Source organism: Oncorhynchus keta, chromosome 5 (genome assembly GCF_023373465.1).
Source record: "Oncorhynchus keta strain PuntledgeMale-10-30-2019 chromosome 5, Oket_V2, whole genome shotgun sequence".
NCBI lineage: Eukaryota > Metazoa > Chordata > Actinopteri > Salmoniformes > Salmonidae > Oncorhynchus > Oncorhynchus keta.
In genome coordinates, this window is record NC_068425.1 from 10,664,295 (window position 1) to 10,685,805 (window position 21,511).

The window sequence follows — 21,511 nt, forward strand, 5'->3', positions numbered from 1 at the left end:
ATGTCAAATGGTTTTGTTATATTTCAGTCTTCTGTGATGTTTGTAAAGTGTAATATTGGGATGCAAACTCACATTTAAACTCATATATATATATATATATATAGAAACTCTCTGTGTGACCCTGATTTAGCCCACTTAACAGAGCAACCCCCCCGGGGGAAATCAGTATCAGTAATCAGTATCACTCTGAACTCTACTTTAGTCATTACATACATTGTACTTAGTACATGGTTGATAAACATAGTTTGCCAATCAATATGCATGTGCCTGTGGCTATTCACTGCAGAACAGTAGTTTGATGCAAAACTATGTCACTCAAGCAAACAACTATTGTGAGCATAAATTCACGTTTGCATATCTGCAAATAAAAATATGTAGAAATAAAACCTGCGACTTATTGATAAAAAATGTTTCCAGTGAGGGCCCTATAGTAGGTATTACTGCCCTCCTCTCTCCCCCTCTTTGCCCACCTCTTGCCCCTCCTCTCTCCAGCCTCTCTAGACCAGTGGCAGGCAGACTGGAGCTCACTCCCCTTAGGCTTCCTGAGGCGGCAGACAGCCTAGTGGTTAGAGTGTTGGGCCAGTAACCGAAAGGTTGCTGGATCGAATCTCTGAGCTGACAAAGTAAAACTCTGTTGTTCTGCCCCTGAACAAGGTAGTTAAACCACTGTTCCCAGTAGGCTGTCATTGTAAATAAGAATGTGTTCTTAAATGACTTCCCTAAAATGACTATATGTACACTCTCTGTCCCAATGGGTAACCTGCTACCCACTCTAACTGGGTGCTCACAGTACGCTGCAGACGGCTCTCTCATTCTGTCAACACTGACATTCTTAAGCTACAGTACAAGGTTCATTAATTTGACCATGGAAGGAATGCAGAGAGAGGGTCAAGGAGAACAGGGCCTTCTGTTCTGTAGTTTTAATTCCAGGTAGAACCCCACTGTGAAGGTTTGGCAACAACACTCACAGTGCATTGACTCGCGAACACAGTCTCCCACAGTCTAAATAGATCAAGCAGAAAACAGTTTGCAAACTAGCTGTGGTAAGTTGTTTTGGCTACATGCATTCAGGTCAGATGAATAGTGCACGACTATAAGGATGGAAGCCTGGAAAGTCAAACAGAGAAGTTCATGACAAGTCTCCTCACTGGGCACACAATTGGGTAATATTTAATACGTTGATTAATGAGATTCCAACCTATTTTCACCCACTCAAAAAGACAGCCAAAGGTTTGTTGAATTTTCAATGTGTTATCAATATTATTTTTAAACATCTAAAACAGAGGTTTTTTTTTTAACCTAATTTTTGGGGGGGAATATTACTAACAACAGATTAAATGACTTTTGGCCAAGGATCTGTGGAATATGTTAAACATATGTAAAACAACACAATGTAAAATGATGAATCAATTCAATCAAATCAAATCAAATTGTATTTGTCACGTGCTTCGTAAACAACAGGTGTAGACTAACAGTGAAATGCTTACAATGTACGTTCTTAATACTGGGCAACATAGGCCTGGGAGACTCACAGTGTTATTGGTATCCACGGTACTCCACCATTTGTACATTTTTCTATTCAATACTATCCCCCTCCCCCCAAATTGTTTTTATTTGACATAAATGCACTGTAATTTAAAACTGCAAAGTTGTCTCTCTGTATTGAATTGCAGGATGTTAGCTTTAGAGCTGCAACAGTAAAAAAAAAAAAACATCTGTCCCATGACAACATGTGTAGAATGACAGGAAATTAGATTGAAAACTGCTGAACATTTGAAATGTTCTTTCCCTGGGCCCGGGACTTGGTTCATCCAGCCATGTACTGCAGACGTCATAGTAAAACCTTGTGTAGGCTGTTGTTAACGCATTCCAGTTGTGTTCTAATTACGAACGGGTCTCTGATGAATTTGCTAACACAAAAGGGGTCCCCGGCCCCAAAAGGTACAACCAAATTCCAATGAAACGATCAATGTCTTATATTTGGTTTAGTTGTCACTTATATTTGTGATCACTGCGCTTTCAACCATTTAAAAGCACATTCAAATTCAAATGGGAATACAATGTTAGATGTTTTGTTTATTTCCACAACAAATGAATGTGTTATCACTGTGTTTGATCTAACAACATGACCAAATGCCCTGGATTGCAGTTAGTTGAGAGGACATGGTGCAAGGGATCATTGCTGTTTGAGAGTCTATGCAGATTATTATAGCAGTTGTGAAGATTTCCACAGACCTGCAAACCTGAACATACACGCTTTCTATGATTACATAAGAAGACATTTATTGTTACAGTAACCTCAAAATATGGCCACTCATTTTAAGGTTGAAGAAATATTGTCACATTAGTTGGTAAGATAGCCTTCACATTAGGCTATTTGCTGTCTTACAAAAGTAATGTTGAATGGTGTTTGGTAGACAATGCAACCAAATATAAACTTTTTAAGGAGATGTATCTTCTGCATGGATAGCCCCATCGGTGCCACTGAGCCTGGCTTTAATTCCAGCTTGTCTTACAAACGAATTAACAATTGATATGTTGAATTCCCTTTTTCATTTCAACCAAAAATCGAAATACAGTTTGATTTGACTTAATCTTTATTCTTTAACTTTTATTTTTGGTTGAATGGAGAAGTGAATCTAACATATTTATTACTAGCACATTGGTAATAGACAGTGACAAATATTAAAGCTAAGCAGTGTTGGGCTTGGTTAAAACTCTGGATGGGAGAACTACGAGATAGCTGTAGATCAAATCAAATCCAATGTTATTGGTCACGTGCAGATGTTATTGGTCACGTGCAGATGTTATTGCGGATGTAGCGAAATTCTTGTGTTTCTAGCTCCAACAGTGCAGTAATATCTAACAGTTTCACAACAATACACACCAATCTAAAGTAAAAATGGAATTAAGAATGTATAAATATTTGGACGAGCAACGTCAGAGCGGCATAGACTAAGATACAGTAGAAAAGTATAGAATACATATAAGATGAGTAATGCAAAATATGTAAACATTATTTAAGTGACTAGTGTTGGTTAGTGTTGGTTAAAGTGGCCAGTGATTTCAAGTCCATGAACATAGGACAGCAGCCTCTAAGGTGCTCTCCAGTAGGAGGTGCTGCCCGGACTACTGCTTTCTATCTTATAGTGCATATTACGTCGAAAATGACGTTGTTTCAAAGGTGTAAATTAAACATATTTACCATGACCACATAATCCTGTGGTTGAAATTTCACCTTCAACACAACAGTTTACGCTGACGACTTTTTTCAAATCCAATGTATTTTCCACGTAGACAACAGGTCACAATACAGAAATAGAAAATCATAGACAAACTAACATAGAAAACCCACCCAACTCACACCCTGACCATACTAAAACAAAAGACAAAAACAAAGGAACTAAGGTCAGAACGTGACAGAAACAATGTTGATTTCACCCATTTGTAACCAGCGGGTTCTCTCTAGACCAGTCAACCTTGGCCTGAACTTTTGCTCCTCTCTGTTCAGTAGCACTTCTCTATTTTCGATGAAGTTGCTCTCTGGATGTGTTCGTGTTTGATCCTGTTGAACTCATTACGCTGGTTAACCAGGGCATACAGGGACTTCATCCCAAATGCCACCCTATTCCCTACATACAGTAGAGCACTACGTTTGACCAGAGCCACATGTGCCCTGCTCAAAACTCTGGTCAAAAGTAGCACACTATAGAGGGAATAGGGTTCCATTTGGTAAACATCCTGGGTCTGCGTCGAAGCAAGCAGGTCACTGTTGCCAAAGCACAGGCTTGGTGGGCCACACAACACATCATAATCTCATCATGAAGGTTCTGTATATGTATCCTCACTTCCCCTCTATCCCTCACTCTCACTCTCTCTCATCCCCCACTTCCAATTCCACCTCATCCTCTCCTCCCTTTATCCTGTTCACCCCACATATCATTCTTCATTCCTTGACAGTGACATGACATTATCCTCAACCCCCCCCCTCTGTTTCTTTACAACCTTCTCTCTCAACCTCCTCCTCTCTCTCCTATCGTTTTCCTCTTTGTCTCTCACCCATCTCTCTCCCCTTTCCCCACATCACCGTGCTGTGCGCACCGGGTTCTGTAATCTCATTATGGCACTCAGCTTGAATGCCGTCTCTCCACTCCCTCAGTGGGAGACATCCCAGCAGGGCCCCCTTAATGTGTGACCCCCTACGTCTCCATCTCTCTCCACTGACATGGTGAGAGGCCCTGGTTGTTGCTGTGGCTGCTGCTGCTGCTGGTCAGCCTGGCTCATACCTGATATCTCTGTCGGGTAAAACCAACCTCCTTGCCTGCCCGCCTGCCTGAGGTAGTGGTGGAAGAGTGGGTAAGACAGAGCACAGCAGACCAGATGCTAACCAGGCCCATGTCCCAGCTACAATACTGGGATGCTTCGTGGTCTTATACATAGTACCAATACAAGTATGTAGAGGACGCTGGTGTGACTCTCATAGTACCAATCCAGGTATCTTCCTAGGGCTCTGGTGTGACTCTCATAGTACCAATCCAGGTATCTTCCTAGGGCTCTGGTGTGACTCTCATAGTACCAATCCAGGTATCTTCCTAGGGCTCTGGTGTGAGCTCTGAGATGTCGCTGTTCTTTAGAGGAAGAGAGAGGAGAGACAAAAGAACAGTGATGTAGACAGAGCAAGATAAATTAAAATAACAAATGTCAAGGGAGCCCAAAAAGGTAAAGGCAAGCGGCATACACACACAGAGAGAGAGAGAGAGAGAGAGAGAGAGAGAGAGAGAGAGAGAGAGAGAGAGAGAGAGAGAGAGAGAGAGAGAGAGAGAAAGAGAGAGAGAGAGAGAGAGACAGAGAGACAGAGAGAGAGAGAGAGAGAGAGAGAGAGAGAGAGAGAGAGAGAGAGAGAGAGAGAGAGAGAAGAGAGAGAGAGAGAGAGAGAGAGAGAGAGAGAATGAGAGAGACAGGGGGATAGAGCAAGCGTATGTGTTTTTGCCCTAGAGCTGAAAGGGTGTTGCTGGATAATTGAGGTCATTATGGTATAATAAAATGATTTATACAGTATGTGTGTGTGTGTGTGTGTGTGTGTGTGTGTGTGTGTGTGTGTGTGTGTGTGTGTGTGTGTGGACCCTCAGAGTGTGTGTGAGAGTGACTCAGCTCTTACTGACATCACAACTGGCCTTCCCGTGTTAATGAAGAGACGGTGACGTTTAACCCTAAACCTCTTTACCGTCACTACTACCTGTAGACTACTAGGACTGCTAGAGTGATTAATACTAGGGCTGCTAGAGTGATTAATGACTTCCTGTAATGGACCAATGAATGGCGTCAAGTTGCTTCCAGGAAAAGGTCACCATCGATTATAGAGAAGGTGAGTATATTCAGCTATAAACGCATAGAGGGGTCAGGGTGAGTGACAGCGATTGTGACAGGCATCAATGCACAGTGATTATGCACACATGCCATTTCCAAAGAATAATATGCACTGTATACGGGTCAAACACACAGACACACAGCTGGCATTTCTCATACACGCACACATCCGGCTGGGTGACGGTGGCAGCAGGGCAGATGACGGTGGGAAAGGCCAGATGACATAACACACAGCCACTTGTAATTTTCCAGTCTTTCAATCACCCCACTTCAGTAGTTACTTAAGATCATCTGTGACCTTCACACTTATGCTTTTATACTGGGGCACAGCATGTGAGATTACTCCTGTTATACTTTACACCCCCACCCCTCTCCCCCCTCTCCAACTCTCCTCAGTTGCAGCCATTGTTCAGTATCCTTAAGTATCAGTCCCACTGTTTCTGGCCTCTCAGCAGCTATGCAGAGCAGGAATGCATCCCAAATGGCACCCTTTTCCATATTTAGTGCACCAGAGTGGGTCCTGGTCAAAGGTAGTCCACTATTTTAGAATAGGGTGCCATTTGGTACACAGACATGGGCTGATGATGAGCTGTCACAGGGCCACTCTTGGGCTCCACAGGTGGGGCTACAGCCGGTATGTGTCCCCACGGGACTCTCTGTCCCCCACAGAGCCTACAAGCACAGGGGGAATATTACAGCTCTTAAGCTTCAAGAGAGCCAGGCCGTCATTATCAATAAGAAGGTGCTTGACTGACTCACCTGGTTAAACTAAGGTTAAATGAAAAGGAGACCTTATTTTAACAGAATGTGGGTCAGATACATGCTGATCTAGGGTAGGTGTGTGTGTGTGTGTGCATCAGTGGAGGCTGCTGAGGGGAGGACGGCTCATAATAATAGCTGGAGTGGAGTCAATGGAATGGTATCAACCAAGTCAAACATATGGTTTCCATGTGGTTGATACCACTCCATTGACTCCATTCTAGCCATTATTATAAGCCACCCTCCCCTCAGCAGCAGTGTGTGTGTGTGTGTGTGTGTGTGTGTGTGTGTGTGTGTGTGTGTGTGTGTGTGTGTGTGTGTGTGTGTGTGTGTGTGTGTGTGTGTGTGTGTGTGTGTGTGTGTGTGTGTGTGTGTGTGTGTGTGTAGAGCTGTAGTGATGGTGAATGGAAAAATAAAGTGTTTTGAACCTACTTTGATTTATGCGACTTTCACACCTCCCCCTTGGATGTGTCACATCTGCTCCTGCTACTCCCTCTGGTGTTCATCCGGTGTCTTCTTGACCTGCAGTTACTCCCCCTGTCCACTCTCTCTCTCTCCCTCTCTGTGTGATTATGTGGTTGGAGACAGGTGGGCTAGAGTCAGAGCAGATCCCTACCAGCTGTAACCCGTTCCATAATCAAGACCTCTACAAATACTGTCCTGCCACTTCCACTCTGCCAGATTGTAAACTCTGCTCAGTCATTTCATGATTCTAGCCAGTTATTATTACTCAAGATCCTGTTACTCTGCTGTGTCTGTTTCCCTGCCTGACACCGTTTATCCTCTCATTGCAGTTACTGCTCTGGCTCCTGTTCCACATCTCACCACCCAACTACCTTGCTCTGGATTTTACTCACCATCACAACCTTGGATTCCCTTCAGGACCTGTTTACCCTGTTCTACTCAGCCAACTCCAACCTCAGTCTCCACATCTGTTTTTTCTGCAACTCATCCGAGCTAACCCGGATCTGCACTCCATATCTCCCTGTGCAACAATAAATATTTTGGTTAATTCATCTCTGTTTCCTCATCTGGGTCTGCTCTTGGGTTCCCCTGTGTCGCTCTGCTTAACAGTACGATCTGGCCAAGAGATGAACCCAGCAGACTCCACTACTATTTCTTGTTGGTCAAGGCACCCTTCTGAGCAACATGACCTTGCCCTGAAAACCCTGCTGGAGAACATCAAGGAGTTTTCACAGAGCCTGTCTGACCTACAGGTCCGAACCTCCGCCCAGAGCTCACAAACAGTGTCAAGTCCCTTTTTTCCGTCCTGGGAGGCTTTTCTGACTCATGAGTGATGGTAATCTTGGCGCTTGCAGAGCATTTCTTGTGCAATGTTCACTAGTATTTGAGCAACAGCCCTACTCTTATGCTAGTGAACGAGCAACGATGTATTTTTTTAATTGGCTGCCTTTAGGGAGCAGCATTTTCCTGGGCCACTGTGGTGTGGGAGAGAGTCACTTATCTGCTTCTCCTACAGTGGATTCACAGATGAGATGAGGAAGGTCTGTGGAAAGGATGCTGCTAAACAACTTATGTCCCTTTGTCAAGGCTCCCAGAGTGTGGCTGAAATTACATGCGAGTTCCGCACCCTCGCTGCAGAGAGCGTCTGGAATGACGAGGCCCTTCAGGGAGCATTCCGGAACGAACTCACTGAGACCCTCAAGGATGAGTTAGTGTCCAGAGAGGACCCTGATGGACTTGACAAACTAATTTCTCTCACTATCTGTATTGACAACCGTCTCCATGAGCATTGGAGGGAGAGGGGAGGTAGGGTTGGATGTCCCATAACATCTGCTTCAGTGCCTTGCTCACTTTCTCCAACTGCATCACATCTCCAGGCAGGTTCTAATCCTGAACCCATGCAGCTCGGCCGGACCCATCAATCTCCAGACGATAGGCAGTGGCGTATCAGTACTAGGAGCTGTCTATATTGTGGCCAGGTTGGTCACCGGGTCTCCACTCGTTCCCTGTGTCCAGCAAAAGAGGGGGCTCAGCAGTAGTGGGGGATATACTATTGAGCCAAATCACCTGCCCATTTCCCAGACACCTGCTTGAGGCCAATGTGGTGTGGCAGAGCCAGGCTTTTCCACTGCCTGCATTCATCGATTCCGGTGCCTACGAGAGCTTTCTGGACCGAGGGGTTGTTAACTTCTCTAGGATGGGGGGCAGCATTTGGAATTTTGGATGAAAAGCATACCCAAATTCAACTGCCAGCTACTCATCCCCAAAAGATAAGATATGCATGTTATTAGTAGATTTGGATAGAAAACACTCGGAAGTTTCTAAAACTGTTTGAATCATGTCTGTGAGTATAACATAACTTATGTAGCAGGGAAAACCCAGAGGACAAACCATTCAGATTTTTTTTTTGCGGTCACCCTCTTTTCAATAGGCTTTCATTTGGAATCTGGATTTCTAAGGGACTTGCTTGCAGTTCCTACCAGTTCCACTGGATGTCACCAGTCTTTAGAAATTGGTTGAGGTTATTCCTTTGTGTAATGAAGAAGTACGGCCATCTTGAACGAGGGTCACTTCATGTGTACTGTTTCATAGAGGCGCATGACCAGAAAGCATGCCTCAGTTTGTTTTCTTCCTGTATTGAACATAGATCATCCCGTCTTCAATTTGATTGATTATTTAATTTTAAAAAATACCTAAAGTTGTATTACAAAAGTAGTTTGAAATGTTTTGGCAAAGTTTACAGGTAACTTTTGGAATATTTTGTAGTCACGTTGCACAAGTTGGAACCGGTGTTTTTCTGGATCAAACGCGCCAAATAAATGGACATTTTGGATATATATGGAGGGAATTAATCGAACAAAAGGAACATTTGTGATGTTTATGGGACATATTGGAGTGCCAACAGAAGAAGCTCGTCAAAGGTAAGGCATGATTTATATTTTTATTTCTGCGTTTTGTGTCGCGCATGCAGGGTTGAAATGTTTTCTCTTTTGTTTATGGAGGTGCTATCCTCAGATAATAGCACCATTTGCTTTCGCCGAAAAGCCTTTTTGATATCTGACATATTGGCTGGATTCACAACACGTGTAGCTTTAATTTGGTATCTTACATGTGTGATTTCATGAAAGTTTTGATTTTTATAGGAATTTATTTGAATTTGGTGCTCTGCATTTTCTCTGGGTTTTGGCCAAGTGGGACGCTACCGTCCCACATATCCCAGAGAGGTTAATCAGTTGGGTCTGGACACTGTTTCGCTCACTTCACCTCTGGATGCCAACGCTCTCAATGGAAAACTACTGTTCCTGTTATCCTGCGTCTCTCTGGAAATCACCAGGAAAATATCAGTTATCACATAATCGACTGTTCTCACTCACCTCTGGGCCATCCATGGTTAAAGCTACACAACCCACAGATTGACTGGTCCACCGGAAGGCTAACTACTTGGCGTGCATTTTGTCATTCTAATGGTCTACATTCTGCCCTTCCTCCTGCTTTGTCTGCACCCCAGTCCATTCCAGAATCCCCAGACCTGTCTTCTGTTCCTCCAGAATATCACGGTCTAGCTCCTGTACTCAGTAAGCACCATCTATGCCGCCTCATCAGCCATACGACTGTGCTATCCAGCTTAAGCCTGGAGCTCCCCTCCCTAGTAGCAGGTTGTATAACCTTTACGCCCTGAGCAAGAAACCATGGAAGAATACATCCAGGACTCCCTGGCTGTCGGACATATCCGGCCTTCCTCTCCAGTGGGTGCTGTGTTTTTTTTTGTCAAGAAAAAGGATAGATCACTGAGGCCATGCATAGACTTCCATGGGTTGAACAGTATCCCTTGCCACTCATCAGTGCTGATTTGCCACCTCCATGGGGCCACAGTGTTTACTAAACTTGACCTCCGGAATGCCTACCACCTTGTCCGCATCAGTGAAGGGGATAAGTGGAAACCGGCATTCAACACACCACTTGGAGATTTTGAGTATTTGGTCATGCCTTTTGGTCTCACTAACGCCCCTGCTCTTTTTCAGAGCCTTGTTAATGATGTCCTGAAAGATGTCATTGGGTGTTCTGTCTTTGTGGATGACATTCTTATTCTTTCGAAGGACCTTGAGGCTCACAAGCAACACGTTCTCCAAAGGATGTTGGAGAATAAGCTGTTAAGGTCGGAGAAATGTGAGTTTCATGTTTCCTCTGTCCTTCTTGGGTTACATTATTGCTCAAAGACAGCTATGAATGGACCCTGCCAAGGTTAGGGCAGTCACAGAGTGGCCTGTACCTGGTAATCTGAAGCAGTTACAGCGTTTCCTGGGGTTTGACAATTTTTATAGACTATTCATCTGTGACTACAGGCATTTGGCAGCTCCTCTCACCGGGTTCCACTGGTCCCCTGAGGCAGAGGCAGCGTTCTTGGAACTCAAGCACCGCTTCACTTCTGCTCCAATCCTTACCCAGAACTCCAGTTTGTCAGAAGCTCCCTCCTTGTGCCTTCTTGTCCCGCAAGCTCTCACCTGCAGAGAAATTGACATGGGTAACCGGGAACTCCTGGTTGTTAAGCTGGCTCTTGAGGAGTGGCGTCACTGGTTAGAGGGTTCGGTCATTCCCTTCATTGTGTGGACGGATCACAAAAATCTAGTCTACATCCAGACCGCCAATCGTCTGAACTCTCGGCAGGCCAGGTGGGCATTGTTTTTTTTTTGGAAGATTCAACTTCACACTCACTTATCGCCCCGGATCTAAGAATACCAAGCCTGATGAACAGAACAGAACAGAACAGGGCTCCGGGCAGCCGAGCGGAAATGGAGGAAAACTCGCCTCTCTGCGGACCTGGCATCCTTTCGCTCCCTCTCTACATTTTCCTCTTCTGTCTCTGCTGCTAAAGCCACTTTCGACCACTCTAAATTCCAAGCTTCTGCCTCTAACCCTAGGAAGCTCTTTGCCACCTTCTCCTCCCTCCTGAATCCCCCCTCTCTGCAGATGACTTCGTCAACCATTTTGAAAAGAAGGTCGACGACATCCGATCCTCGTTTGCTAAGTCAAACGACACCGCTGGTTCTGCTCACACTGCCCTACCCTGTGCTCTGACCTCTTTCTCCCCTCTCTCTCCAGATGGAATCTCGCGTCTTGTGACGGCCGGCCGCCCAACAACCTGCCCGCTTGACCCTATCCCCTCCTCTCTTCTCCAGACCATTTCCGGAGACCTTCTCCCTTACCTCATCAACTCATCCCTGACCGCTGGCTACGTCCCTTCCGTCTTCAAGAGAGCGAGAGTTGCACCCCTTCTGAAAAAACCTACACTCGATCCCTCCGATGTCAACAACTACAGACCAGTATCCCTTCTTTCTTTTCTCTCAAACTCTTGAACGTGCCGTCCTTGGCCAGCTCTCCCGCTATCTCTCTCAGAATGACCTTCTTGATCCAAATCAGTCAGGTTTCAAGACTAGTCATTCAACTGAGACTGCTCTTCTCTGTATTACGGAGGCGCTCCGCACCGCTAAAGCTAACTCTCTCTCCTCTGCTCTCATCCTTCTAGACCTATCGGCTGCCTTCGATACTGTGAACCATCAGATCCTCCTCTCCACCCTCTCCGAGTTGGGCATCTCCGGCGCGGCCCACGCTTGGATTGCGTCCTACCTGACAGGTCGCTCCTACCAGGTGGCGTGGTGAGAATCTGTCTCCTCACCACACGCTCTCACCACTGGTGTCCCCCAGGGCTCTGTTCTAGGCCCTCTCCTATTCTCGCTATACACCAAGTCACTTGGCTCTGTCATAACCTTTAGCACATGGTCTCTCACATGGTCTATCATTGCTATGCAGACGACACACAATTAATCTTCTCCTTTCCCCTTCTGATGACCAGGTGGCGAATCGCATCTCTGCATGTCTGGCAGACATATCAGTGTGGATGACGGATCACCACCTCAAGCTGAACCTCGGCAAGACGGAGCTGCTCTTCCTCCCGGGGAAGGACTGCCCGTTCCATGATCTCGCCATCACGGTTGACAACTCCATTGTGTCCTCCTCCCAGAGCGCTAAGAACCTTGGCGTGATCCTGGACAACACCCTGTCGTTCTCAACTAACATCAAGGCGGTGGCCCGTTCCTGTAGGTTCATGCTCTACAACATCCGCAGAGTACGACCCTGCCTCACACAGGAAGCGGCGCAGGTCCTAATCCAGGCACTTGTCATCTCCCGTCTGGATTACTGCAACTCGCTGTTGGCTGGGCTCCCTGCCTGTGCCATTAAACCCCTACAACTCATCCAGAACGCCGCAGCCCATCTGGTGTTCAACCTTCCCAAGTTCTCCCACATCACCCCGCTCCTCCGCTCTCTCCACTGGCTTCCAGTTGAAGCTCGCATCCGCTACAAGACCATGGTGCTTGCCTACGGAGCTGTGAGGGGAACGGCACCTCAGTACCTCCAGGCTCTGATCAGGCCCTACACCCAAACAAGGGCACTGCGTTCATCCACCTCTGGCCTGCTCGCCTCCCTACCACTGAGGAAGTACAGTTCCCGCTCAGCCCAGTCAAAACTGTTCGCTGCTCTGGCCCCCCAATGGTGGAACAAACTCCCTCACGACGCCAGGACAGCGGAGTCAATCACCACCTTCCGGAGACACCTGAAACCCCACCTCTTCAAGGAATACCTAGGATAGGGTAAGTAATCCTTCTCACCCCCCCTAAAAAGATTTAGATGCACTATTGTAAAGTGGCTGTTCCACTGGATGTCTTAAGGTGTATGCACCAATTTGTAAGTCGCTCTGGATAAGAGCGTCTGCTAAATGACTTAAATGTAAATGTAAATGAAGGAAAAGCAGCCAACAAGTGCTCAGCATATGTGGGACCTCCTTCAAGACAGTTGGAAAAGCATTCCAGGTGAAGCTGGTTGAGAGAATGCCAAATGTGCAAATCTGTCATCAAGGCAAAGGGTGGCTACTTTGAAGAATCTGTTTTACACTTTTCTGGTTACTACATGATTCCATATCTGGTATTTCATAGTTTCTTCACTATTATTCTGCAATGTAGAAAATAGTCAAAATAAATAAAAACCTTTGAATGAGTAGGTGTGTCCAAACTTTTGACTGGTACTGTATGTGTGTGTGTGTGTGTGTGTGTGTGTGTGTGTGTATAGAAAAAGAGAGAGTGTGAGGGTTAGCACCCCTTGCATTGCTGAGTGGGGTGCAGATCTGGCTGATGTGGGTTTGCTCTCCAGAGGCGGTCCTCGTAGATAGGCCAGCCTATTAAAAGACAGCAGTAGAACAGCCTAAACTAGATCTGAGGACCCCCAGTGGACCATGTGTAGGCGAGAGAGAGGCTCTCTCTAGCTAATGCTGCTAAAACTAAGCAGAGCTCTACTACATCATACCAGCCAACCATCTCTAAAGGGCGACACTATATCCACCCAGCACCTGCAATGCCAACACAACCCAATGAGAGACACCCAACCATGTTATACTCCCCTGTCAACACTAGGGGGCTGTCCTCCAGGTATATGGTAGGTACTACTTCATTACATTAGCCCATCTCATTAGCCCAGTGTGTGGCAGATCCCAGATATAGAGGTGGACACAGCACTTTGGTCCCATAAAATGGCATTCCATCCTTGTCTCTCTCCCTGTAATGATTGGGCCATAATTCAACTCAAACGCATATAGATTTACAAGTGATTGATATACTATACAATTAGGATGCCCGGCCTCACACAGACACGCATGGGCTACAGTGACCGGGAATAGTGTTTGCATATGTGCATGGCAACTTTTGTGCAATTAAAAGTATACTTACGTGTGCAACCAGGCACGCACTCACGACTGAGGAGTGACTAACCAGCCATCCAACCTAACACTGTCAAACACAACTCATTCAAATCTCTCTCTCCCACAAGCAGGTCAATATCCCATCTGCTACTATTTTCTCTCTCTCTCTATCTCTGTCTCTCTCTCTCTAATCCACACTTCCATCTCTGTCCCCCTCTCTCTCTTTAACCCCTTCATCTCTGCTCATCTCTGATTAAGAGCACATAGCTGCAAAGCCTCATTCACCCTCTGCTATCACAGCTCTGTGTCTGCCTGAACTCTAAGGCAGCAGGACTCACTCTATTCAAATCTTCAGTGGTGTCACCCTTCCTCTCCGTGTCAGGCCCTGGGAGAGCCCAGACAAATTAAATGGTTGGACCTTTAGGTCGCGCTAAGTGCTAAAGGAAATGACACAATAAAGTGAAATGTAATCCTTCCCTTTGTGCACCGCGATTATTTTTCTATTAAGAGGCATTAGCAACGCGGCAACACTTCTGTCAAGAACAAAACCATCAAAGGTTTAAATCAAAAGCCTGGTGGTGCTGACGTGGTTTGGAAACTCAGCACAGACCGAAAAGTAATGAAATTATTTTGGTGACAGATAACAAAATATAACAGAGAAATAAAGAACATGTCTCTCCCCACTTGAACAGAATGCTGCTGGTATTATGAGCTTATGAACTAAAAAGAACTGAAACACAAGAGACATTGATGATCGTCGTGTTTGAAGGAAGAGAGGTACAGCACATGCGGGCTGCATGTGGATAGAAGATTGCAGGTTGGAACTTTGTGTAAACAAACTGAAATAGGGGGTCAAAGCATCCCTATAGCCAGAGCGGCACGTCTTGCTCTTCGTTGTAGTCAGAGGGCTAATATTAATACTATGCATGCCAATCTCTCTTAGCTAAGAGTTGAGGAAAGACTGCCTCACTTCTTGTTTTCATAAGAAACAATGTGTTGGAAATTCCAAATGGTTTACATAGTCAACTTACACACAGCACTGACACACACACTTTGTAAGGATCGACACAGGAGATGAGAAGCAGGTACAGCGAGTGAAGGTTTATTAGCTGACAGACATGAAACGGAACAGGAAGAGCGTCTGGAGAGGAACACAGAACAACAATTAATGCGGACACAGGGAACACCACCGAGGAAAACCTTAAGAGCCAGCTCGGGCGTGACAGCCCGCCGAGCCAGCTTAGGCACCCCAGGTTCCATCGGCGGCAGCCCCCGGGTCCGACATCACCAACAAAACAAAACCCTAAAAAAACTCCCTGATGCTTCTTGTAGTGGTGTCTGCCTTCTGTAAGGAACGACGCAGGACATGAGAAGCAGGTACAGCGAGTGAAGGTTTAATAGTTGATGGACATGAAACGGAACAGGAAGAGCGTCTGGACAGGAACACATAAGAACAATTCATGCGGACACAGGGAACACCACCGAGGAACAGACAGATATACAGAGGGTAATCAACAATGTGAAGGAGCCCAGGCGAGTCCAATGAGTGCTGCTGGGCGTAATGATGGTGACAGGTGCGTGTAAAGAAGGGTAGCCTGGCGCCCTCGAGCACCAGAGAGAGGGAGTGGGAGCAGGCGTGACACACTTACCCCACCAGACATGCCACCAGGGGTCTTTTCACAGTCCCCAGGTCCAGAACTAATTCAAGGAAATGTACAGTATCATTCAGAGCCACGAGTGCATGGAACTCCCATCTTAAATAGTGCAAGTGAACAGCAAACCTGGTTTCAAAAAACAAATAAAGCAACACCTCACTGCACAACGCCTCTCCCCCATGTGACCGACCTGTGTATGTACTGACATATATGTCAGTGGAGGCTGCTGAGGGGAGGACGGCTCATAATAATGGCTGGAATGGAGTCAATGGAATGGTATCAACCACATGGAAACCACATCTTTGATGTGTTTGATGCTATTAATGTTTCATGTTTTTAAATGTTTATACATTTTAAAGTATTTTGTCTGTAATGTATTTTTCGTTATGTGTCGGACCCCAGTAAGACTAGCTGTCGCCATTGATGTCGGCTAATGGGGATCCTAATAAATAAAACAAAACACCAGCATCCCCATACTGTCTCCATGTACCTCTTCTTAAACCTTAACACACCTACCTATAGGAACCTCGGCCCTTTTCTCTCTAGCTTCTCTAACATCTAAGAATCATATACAGTACAGTAGCTACACAGCTCTATTTTATTTGTAATTTTTCATTTAACCTGTAGTTAACTAGGCAAGTCAGTTAAGAAAAAATTCTTATTGACAATGACGGCCTACCCGGGCGACACTCTGCCAATTGTGCGCCGCCCTATGGGACTCCCAATCACGGCCGGATGTGATACAGCCTGAATTCAAACCAGGGACTGTAATGACGCATCTTGCACTGAAATGCAGTGCCTTAGACAGCTGCGCCACTCGGGAGCTCTATCATGTCACACCTCTGTCAGATCCACTCACACTCATCACCATATATTATACTGTGACACTGTGACATCAGGCACCATTCACTGGGATTCGATGAGTAACCAGCAAACATCAGAAGAGACAGGAAGTAATTATAGCTACTGGCAGTATGATGTCACACCTACCCCAGTACCCATCATCAAAATATTCTGTGGACAGATGAAAATACAGTTGAGCTGTTTGGAAGGAACACACAACACTATGTGTGGAGAGAAAAAGGCACAGCACACCAACATCAAAACCTCATCCCCACTGTAAAGTATGGTGGAGGGAGCATCATTGTTTGTGGCTGCTTTGCTGCCTCAGGGCCTGGACAGCTTGCTACCATGGGCAGGAAAATGAATTCCCAAGTTTATCAAGACATTTTGCAGGAGAATGTTAGGCTATCTGTCCGCCAATTGAAGCTCAACAGAAGTTGGGTGATGCCACAGGACAACGACCCAAAACACAGATGTAAATCAACAACAGAATGGCTTTAACAGAAGAAAATACACCTTCTGGAATAGCCCAGTCAGTCCTGACCTCAACCCGATTGAGAAGCTGTGGCATGACTTCAAGAGAGCAGTTCACACCAGACATCCCAAGAATATTGCTGAACTGAAACAGTTTTGTAAAGCGGAATGGTCCAAAATTCCTCCTGACCGTTGTGCAGGTCTGATCCACAACTACAGAAAACTTTTGGTTGAGGTTATTGCTGCCAAAAGAGGGTCAACCAGTTATTAAATCCAAGGGTTCACATACTTTTCCCACCCTGCACTGTGAGTGTTTACACGGTGTGTTCAATGAAGATAAGAAAACGTATAATTGCTTATGTGTTATTTGTTTAAGCAGACTGTGTTTCGTCTATTGTTGTGACCTAGATGAAGATCAGATCAAATTGTATGACCATTTTTTACAGAAATCCAGGTATTTCCAAAGGGTTCACATACTTTTTCTTGCCACTGTAAACCCAGACCCATTGTAGGCAGTTATTGGTCCTGGTACTGACCCAACCCTCTGATCGACTCCTGGTAGGATCAGCTAGCATGATAGATCCAGAACCCCCACCACTGTTGTTTGCAACAGAGCTGTAAGATCATAATCCTTCTTCTCTCTCTCCCCTCAACGGAAATGGTACTGCTGTTATTGTCACAGCAGCAGGGTGCACTGCTGAGAGCCTTTAGCTCACAGGCTGACTGACTGGCTGACTGGAGTGGATGGGTAGTACAAGAGTGCACAAGACAACCTACTATGTGGATGTGCATGTTTAGAATAAGGCCTGAGAATATGTAAATTAATGCATTTTACTGAAATTATATTCAGAGGCATTGGGTCATCATTTCACAGGATATAATGTTAATTCCTATGGAGTTGACATTTAGGCCGTGCTAGGTGTGATTTATGGAGTACGCTGTTGCAGTGTTGAATATGTGTGTACCCAAATCCAACAAGCAACAGGGAACTCGTTTATCATAACACAGGGTTGGGTGGTGGCATTTTAACAGCACACACACACACACACACACACACACACACACACACACAAACACACACGAGACATGTTACATCATAATAAGCCCTCATGCTCTTGAAGTGCTCTCTGGTTGATCTTTTGATGACTGTGTACAGTGTCATCACACCACAAATCACTCTGCCTACTTTCAATATTTGTGCTTTACCTGTTTATACAACACCTGCAGACTCACAGAGGACAGGCACACACGCAAGTATGAGTGCATCCAGTCACACAAAAGGAATAGGTCTTCTATACTACACAAGAGAGAAGCATTCATATTGACTACAGTTAAATAATGAGAGAGAGAAGCCACATGGAAAACATTGATCATAGGAAGCATGTAAAGGACAACAGAATGTCAATCAGTCTGAGTTTATTAAAAGTCTATCAATGCGTTTCAATTAAAAAGAGGAGCAGTACTAGTATGGGATTCAATTTCCTAATAGAATAAGATTGTATCTAGATATGCAAATGTACAACCTCACAGCCAGGGTTGGGGAGTAACTGATAACTGATTCAGCACTGAAAAATGGCACAAGTTTGTTCTACCTGAGCGAGCGTGACCACAAGTCAGAGACCACTATGATGACACACCAAAATAATGCGTTTGATGGATCCTTTTTGTCTTCTTCGAATGCCTCTTAAAGGGAAAGTAATCTAAAAGTAATCTTAAAGTAATCAGATTACGTTACTGAGTTTGGGTAATCCAAAATTAATGTTACTGATTACAATTTTGGACAGATAACTAGGAACTGTAATGGATTACATTTAGAAAGTAACCTACCCAACCCTGCTCACAGCAGTGTGCACGCGAAACCCCATACAAGCTTGCACAAATACCTGCGCGCACGTGCTGGATAGTAAACACACGCATGCTGAGGAACACTTGACAGTTGTAACAACAGACACAACCACAATACAACCAAATTACCTGGTCACTGTGGAGGGGAGTAGCATAGCCACTTCCTCCTGATCTATTTAAAGGACAACTGCACTTTGATTAGGCCTCACTTTAGATTTGGTTAATTAAGAAATGCTCGGTGCCATGACTGAACTGTCTTGTGTGTGTGTTCTCAGGTTGGAAGAGTTAGACAGATAATTTAGTCAATTAGCTTCAGTCGGCTGGTGTGCAATCGTGGCAAAATTGGTTTGACTTTGGATAGCCTATCTCCGGGTCTAGTTAGGGACCGTCGATAAATTACACAATGAAAATGAGACATTTTTATGTTGCAAACCTTTCAGTTTTGTCATGAAATGCTATCCAAACTTGTATAAGAATTTCTACAATTTATAGTTCGTTTGAGGTTTTAAGTCATTGAAATTTTGAGCTGTTGGAATTTAATATATTGTTGCATGTACATTGTGTAATTTACCAATGGTCCATATCTAGCCCCATAGTGATATCCAAAGTTAACCCAAATTTACCACGATCGGGTCACCTAAAGCTACACTCCGAATTGATGATTACTTGTGTGCTGCCAGCTGTGGGCAGGATTGAAACAAACCCAACCTTCATGTACGTTACGATGCAGTCAAGACCACAAGTCTCATAAAACTCAATTTTGGACAAGACTGACTTGATGACCAAAATGATCCTATTTACACTTTGTAGCGTGGCCAATTTTGACAGTAGAATAACGGTTTCTGACTCATATCGACGCCACATAGGCTAATATCTAAATGAGAAGTTGTTTTTTAGGGGGGCAGTTGCTCTTTAAGGTAGACATACGGACACATGCTTCAAATTAACGCAACAAAACAAAATGGTGTAAGTAAAAAAATAAATGAAGGCCTTATTGGTATGGGCATGATTAAGCCATTGTTTTCTATATTTGTGTTGTTGTTACTGTGGGACCATAGTATATAATTAATAATAGCTGTTACTTTGTAATGTGTCACACAATTGGCCATCCATAGTGCTTTGATTACCCCCAGCCCAATCAATTCCACTGATGCTGTTATTGATAACAAGACACTCATCAACAAGAGCTCTGGTGATGATGTCACAGAGGGGGGAGCACCGCCTTTGGTTGTGAATGAGGTATAACTAATGAGCATAACATATTTCACTACTATTTTAATTGACTGGAATAGTCATCGTTAGAAACATCCCATTGGCAGATAAACTGCATCAACGAATCACCTCTGGATTAGAACCCACTCCGGTGACATGACGCACACATGCAGCCTATAAATGACCATGATGTCTTACCAACTCAGAATGCTCTGTGCTCTGGGCCCTCCACTGAGAAGCTCTGGTTCAGAGTGCATATTGACAGTCCATCAGATCCAGTGTTACCACACAAACACTCACTGAACCAAAGGTTGCTGTGTGATGCCCAGCCAGAGGAAGGGCACGTAACTCCGGAGAGTGAGATGGGGTGAGGATTTTCACCCTTCCACCCCAACAGATGCTCTCTATCCCATCTGCTGGATTCATTTCGATTGGACCTAAAATAGGTGACCGGGCGGTTGTTGCTCTTTGGTGTGTACTTTGATACCCTTGGTCCCCTGAGTTTCCCTATCAATCCATAGGATCAGAGGTGGATTGACATTGGGATTAGTATGGAGAGTATGGCTCGTGTTGTGTGTTTAGTCCATAGACGGATGGGGCGGGCCGGCTCACTGTGAGTGAATCAACTGGAGCCTCAGTCTGAACGATGACCCTAATCTGTGTCCATTGTGAACATTCCCCCACACCAGTCCCTCCCAGAGCATGACATGGGGGAATACGGAGGTTAAACACACGCTGCCATGTGCTGTTGATCCAGTACTGTAGGCCACCACAATGACTTTTGTGACACAGGAGTTGCATTACATTTTTCCCTATTAAAATCGTATATATTTCATTTGGGAAAATCTTAGAGCATGGATGAACACATCTAATGTTGAAACGACTGTCAAGAAACACAAATCTTATCTGCATGAAGTTTCCCTAAAACAGATTTTTGAGTGGTCATAGCCTACACGTGTACCAAGCCAGTGGACGTGCTGGGGTCTTGTCTAGTTGGTCTGAGTGTTAAGTGTGAATGAGGCCATGGGGTAGGGCGACCAGACGTCCCCGATTTCTTGGGACAGTCCCCGATTTTAGTGAGCTGTCCCAAACCAGAGCTGTCCCCAGAAATGTCCCCGATTGGCCCTCAGAAAGAAAAAAGCAACTCTGGAGTTAAATTGAGTCTGATATTTCAATAATTCAACACTGTATCCAATCAGATTTGCATGTAAAAATGTTGTCTGTCCCTGTACCAAACTTGTTTGCTCCCGTGGCTTCGCCATAGCCCCTTTATGAGAATGTTCAGCCAAACATTTGATCAGTGATACATTTTAACCACTGAACCACACTTGAAAACTACTAGATAGTCTAGGATGGGTAATCCATCTCTGTGTTAAAATTACTACAAGTATTTGAAAGGACTATAGTGAAAATGTATTAAATATAGTTCCATGTTTTTATATTTTTTTTCGCACAGCTAGCTACAACAGAATATGTACCCGGTTTTCATATCCAAAATTTGGTCACCTTACCGTGGGGCATGTTTCTGTGCTCTTTCTCTCTCTTTCGCTCTCTCTCTGTGTGTCTGAGTCAGGTCCAGGGCACACTAGGTGTCCCCTATGGGAGCCGCTCTCACATTAAAACGCCCCAGGGCAGAAATCAGGAT

The 21,511-nt window shown here is 44.9% G+C and overlaps 1 protein-coding gene across 1 annotated transcript in view; it reads right to left on the reverse strand.

Moving 5' to 3' along the window:
- The window catches only part of LOC118384504 (protein phosphatase 1 regulatory subunit 1B-like), a 28,998-nt gene that overhangs the window by 4,740 nt on the left and 2,747 nt on the right, over positions 1-21,511 (reverse strand). The gene's annotated exons all lie outside the window — the stretch shown is intronic.